Raw genomic sequence first — 5,258 nt, 5'->3', positions numbered from 1 at the left:
CTTAACATTTTGTTTTATTGTTTGTTATAAACACAGTTAAGAAACTATTCAGTAGAACATTAGAAGTTTCATGTTCCTGACAGATATCCTTCAAACCACAGAAACACAACTAATACAGAAAACACTTCAAAATATCACATCAAAATGGACAGCAAAGAAATACACGGAGTGTACAAAACATTAGGAACACCTTCCTAATATTGAGTTGCACCCCTCAGATCAGTCAATTCGTCGGGGCATGGCCTCCACATAGTGTCGAAAGCGTTCCACAGGGATGCTGGCCCATGTTGACTCCAATGCTTCCCACAGTTATCAAGTTGGCTGGATTTCCTTTGGGTGGTGGACCATTCTTGATACACACAGGAAACTGTTGAGCGTGAAAAACCCAGCAGCGATGCAGTTCTTGACACTCAAACCGGTGCACCTGGCACCTACTACCATACACCATTGAAAGACACTTAAATATTTTGTCTTGCCCATTCACCCTCTGAATGGCACACACAATGTATGTCCCAAGGCTTAAAAATCCTTCTTTAACCTATCTCCTCCCCTTCATCTACACTGATTTTGAAGTGGATTTAACAAGTGACATCAATAAGGGATCATATCTTTCACCTGGATTCACCTGGTCAGTGTATGTCATGGAAAGAGCAGCATCCGTTACCTACAGTAGCTTCATTGTTCTCTGAAACAACATGTTCTTGACATGTTTGATTTGTGTATTATCTCTGGTACTAATATTTTGCTCTACTATAATATCTCTCTCTGGCTGTCCTGTTTAATACCTGTCTCTCTGGCTGGTGTCCTGTTTAATACCTGTCTCTCTGGCTGCTGTCCTGTCTCTCTGACTGTCCTGTTTAATACCTGTCTCTCTGGCTGTCCTGTTTAATACCTGTCTCTCTGGCTGGTGTCCTGTTTAACACCTGTCTCTCTGGCTGCTGTCCTGTCTCTCTGACTGTCCTGTTTAATACCTGTCTCTCTGGCTGTAACCTGTTTAATACCTGTCTCTCTGGCTGCTGTCCTGTCTCTCTGACTGTCCTGTTTAATACCTGTCTCTCTGGCTGTAACCTGTTTAATACCTGTCTCTCTGGCTGCTGTCCTGTCTCTCTGGCTGTCCTGTTTAACACCTGTCTCTCTGGCTGCTGTCCTGTCTCTCTGACTGTCCTGTTTAACACCTGTCTCTCTGGCTGTCCTGTTTAATACCTGTCTCTCTGGCTGTCCTGTTTTAACACCTGTCTCTCTGGCTGTCCTGTTTTAACACCTGTCTCTCTGGCTGTCCTGTTTTAACACCTGTCTCTCTGGCTGGTGTCCTGTTTAATACCTGTCTCTCTGGCTGTCCTGTTTAACACCTGTCTCTCTGGCTGTCCTGTTTAACACATGTCTCTCTGGCTGGTGTCCTGTTTAACACCTGTCTCTCTGGCTGGTGTCCTGTTTAACACCTGTCTCTCTGGCTGTCCTGTTTAATACCTGTCTTTCTGGCTGGTGTCCTGTTTAATACCTGTCTCTCTGGCTGGTGTCCTGTTTTAATACCTGTCTCTCTGGCTGTCCTGTTTAATACCTGTCTCTCTGGCTGGTGTCCTGTCTCTCTGGCTGGTGTCCTGTTTTAATACCTGTCTCTCTGGCTGGTGTCCTGTTTTAATACCTGTCTCGCTTGGTGTCCTGTTTAACACCTGTCTCTCTGGCTGGTGTCCTGGTTAACACCTGTCTCTCTGGCTGGTGTCATGTTTAATACCTGTCTCTCTGGCTGGTGTCCTGTTTAATACCTGTCTCTCTGGCTGTCCTGTTTAACACCTGTCTCTCTGGCTGTCCTGTTTAACACCTGTCTCTCTGGCTGGTGTCCTGTTTAACACCTGTCTCTCTGGCTGGTGTCCTGTTTAACACCTGTCTCTCTGGCTGTCCTGTTTAATACCTGTCTCTCTGGCTGTCCTGTTCTGTGTGACTGTCTTATCATTTTATATTTTTTTGTCTGCGTCTCCCTCCCTCCCTCTCTCTCTATATGTCTATATGTTTCAGTGGTGCCCCCAGTCTTTAGCAACGTGTCCATTGTCTCCTTCAACCTTGAGCACACTCTGACCTGACTGCCCTGTTCAGGGACTCCTGCCAACACCCACTTCACAGTTCAGAGCCTCAGGTACGCTCTTACTCTTCAGTCCCATGCTTTCCTTGTTCTATCCTTCTAGTGTAGCTGCTGAGTTAAGTGCTTTCCTTGTTCGATCCTTCTAGTGTAGCTGCTGAGTAAGTGCTTTCCTTTTTCGATCCTTCTCGTGTAGCTGCTGAGTTAAGTGCTTTCCTTTTTCGATCCTTCTAGTGTAGCTGCTGAGTTAAGTGCTTTCCTTTTTCGATCCTTCTAGTGTAGCTGCTGAGTAAGTGCTTTCCTTTTTCGATCCTTCTAGTGTAGCTGCTGAGTTAAGTGCTTTCCTTTTTCGATCCTTCTAGTGTAGCTGCTGAGTAAGTGCTTTCCTTTTTCGATCCTTCTCGTGTAGCTGCTGAGTTAAGTGCTTTCCTTTTTCGATCCTTCTCGTGTAGCTGCTGAGTTAAGTGCTTTCCTTTCAGCTGGTTACGTGGTAAAGGCAAAAGACTGACTCACTGTAGTCTAGGACAGGCACACCACTGGTAGAAATAGAGAGAAGGGGGAAAAAGTGATTTAATCCATGTAAGGGCTGTAACGTGAAGAAGGGGTCTGAATACTTTCCAAATGCACTGGATCTACTTCATTTGGAGGTTGTTGTTGTTTTACAGTGTAGAGATACGTGAAAAGGTACATATACCTAGAAAAGAAAGCAAGTTCTGAGAATCTGGTCCAAACCCACTCACATTTTCTTTTGAATAGAACCTGACAATAACACCAGGACTGAGGATGACAAAGTAGATCAGTATTTAGTCTAATATAATAATTACATCCGGCACATTTTTCCTCTCTGAGGGGTTCTTTACCTCGTACTGCAGATGTAGATACGTGTGTTTTTTTTCCCCCACTACTTCCTCTCACCAGAACACACACTGTTTGTGTTCAAGGAAACTCACCTCTCGCTCTAAGAATTACACCACCACAAGTTCAGGGGGAGGGGGCTCATCTCTAACCCACAGGGGGAGGGGGTTCATCTCTAACCCACAGGGGGAGGGGGCTCATCTCTAAACCACAGGGGGAGGGGGCTCATCTCTAACCCACAGGTTCAGGGGGAGGGGGCTCATCTCTAACCCACAGGTTCAGGGGGAGGGGCTCATCTCTAACCCACAGGGGGAGGGGGCTCATCTCTAACCCACAGGGGGAGGGGGCTCATCTCTAACCCACAAGTTCAGGGGGAGGGGGATCATCTCTAACCCACAAGTTCAGGGGGAGGGGGCTCATCTCTAACCCACAGGGGGAGGGGGCTCATCTCTAACCCACAGGTTCAGGGGGAGGGGGCTCATCTCTAACCCACAAGTTCAGGGGGAGGGGGCTCATCTCTAACCCACAGGTTCAGGGGGAGGGGGCTCATCTCTAACCCACAGGTTCAGGGGGAGGGGGCTCATCTCTAACCCACAGGTTCAGTGGGAGGGGGCTCATCTCTAACCTACAGGTTCAGTGGGAGGGGGCTCATCTCTAACCCACAGGTTCAGGGGGAGGGGGCTCATCTCTAACCCACAGGTTCAGGGGGAGGGGGCTCATCTCTAACCCACAGGGGGAGAGGGCTCATCTCTAACCCACAGGTTCAGGGGGAGGGGGCTCATCTCTAACCCACAGGTTCAGGGGGAGGGGGCTCATCTCTAACCCACAGGTTCAGGGGGAGGGGGCTAATCTCTAACCCACAGGTTCAGGGGGAGGGGGCTAATCTCTAACCCACAGGTTCAGGGGGAGGGGGCTCATCTCTAACCCACAGGTTCAGGGGGAGGGGGCTAATCTCTAACCCACAGGTTCAGGGGGTGGGGGCTAATCTCTAACCCACAGGTTCAGGGGAAGGGGGCTCATCTCTAACCCACAGGTTCAGGGGGAGGGGGCTCATCTCTAACCCACAGGTTCAAGGGGAGGGGGCTCATCTCTAACCCACAGGTTCAAGGGGAGGGGGCTCATCTCTAACCCACAGGTTCAGGGGGAGGGGGCTCATCTCTAACCCACAAGTTCAGGGGGAGGGGGCTCATCTCTAACCCACAGGTTCAGGGGGAGGGGGCTCATCTCTAACCCACAGGTTCAGGGGGAGGGGGCTCATCTCTAACCCACAGGGGGAGGGGGCTCATCTCTAACCCACAGGGGGAGGGGGCTCATCTCTAACCCACAGGTTCAGGGGGAGGGGGCTCATCTCTAACCCACAGGTTTAGCGAGAGGGGGCTCATCTCCCATCTCTAACCCACAGGTTCAGGGGGAGGGTGCTCATCTCTAACCCTCAGGTTTAGCAGGAAGGGGCTCATCTCCCATCTCTAACCCACAGTTTATTTATCAATAGGGGCAGCAGGTAGCCTAATGTTAGAGCGTTGGGCCAGTAACCGAAAGGTTGCTGGATCGAATCCCCGAGCTCACATGGTAAAAATCTGTCGTTCTGAACAAGTCAGTTAACCCACTGGTCCCCGGTAGCCCGCCATTATAAATAAGAATTTGTTGTTGACTGACTTGCCTAGTTAATAAAATCAAAATGTGGTACAGATAGTGAATCTAATACACAACAACAATGAATGAACAAAAGTCATAGGACAAATACTGTATCTCATGGATGGTATTATAGCTACACATGGCTACGAATCAGACCATTATGATGATAACGATCAATGTACGCTATCTATATATGTAGCATTGTAAAACATGGCTATAATCATTAACTATATGAACATTGTGGGTCACCTCTACTGAGGAGCCAGGGCCGGAGTATTGTGTGACCATGACCCTCAGTCTATCTGAGCTCCACTGTGCCTTTACCAGTTCTACTGCAACCAGCACAGGTAATGTACCAGGACCTAACAGCACAGATCAGACCACAACAGTTAACATTTTACTGTATAGCCCCTAAACCCTTGGTGTCTGTCAGTGGTTTTCTATTTATTTATTTAACCTTTATTTAACCAGGTCGGCTAGTTGAGAACACCTTTTATTTAACCAGGTAGGCTAGTTGAGAACACCTTTTATTTAACCAGGTCGGCTAGTTGAGAACACCTTTTATTTAACCAGGTAGGCTAGTTGAGAACACCTTTTATTTAACCAGGTAGGCTAGTTGAGAACACCTTTATTTAACCAGGTCGGGCTAGTTGAGAACACCTTTTATTTAACCAGGTAGGCTAGTTGAGAACAC

The 5,258-nt window shown here is 48.1% G+C and overlaps 1 long non-coding RNA gene across 1 annotated transcript in view; it reads right to left on the bottom strand.

The window, feature by feature from the left end:
* Positions 1-1,181: 1,181 nt before the first annotated feature.
* LOC116356294 (uncharacterized) overlaps positions 1,182-5,258 on the bottom strand; it is a 26,616-nt gene continuing 22,539 nt past the window's right edge. Inside the window, exon 3 of the long non-coding RNA XR_004204812.1 lies at positions 1,182-2,610. This is a non-coding gene — a long non-coding RNA (uncharacterized LOC116356294). The remainder of the gene's footprint in view (positions 2,611-5,258) is intronic.

Source organism: Oncorhynchus kisutch, linkage group LG2, assembly GCF_002021735.2.
Source record: "Oncorhynchus kisutch isolate 150728-3 linkage group LG2, Okis_V2, whole genome shotgun sequence".
NCBI classification, from domain to species: Eukaryota; Metazoa; Chordata; class Actinopteri; order Salmoniformes; family Salmonidae; genus Oncorhynchus; species Oncorhynchus kisutch.
The sequence above is the reverse complement of the archived record's forward strand: the minus strand, read 5'-3'. Positions and strand labels throughout refer to the sequence as shown.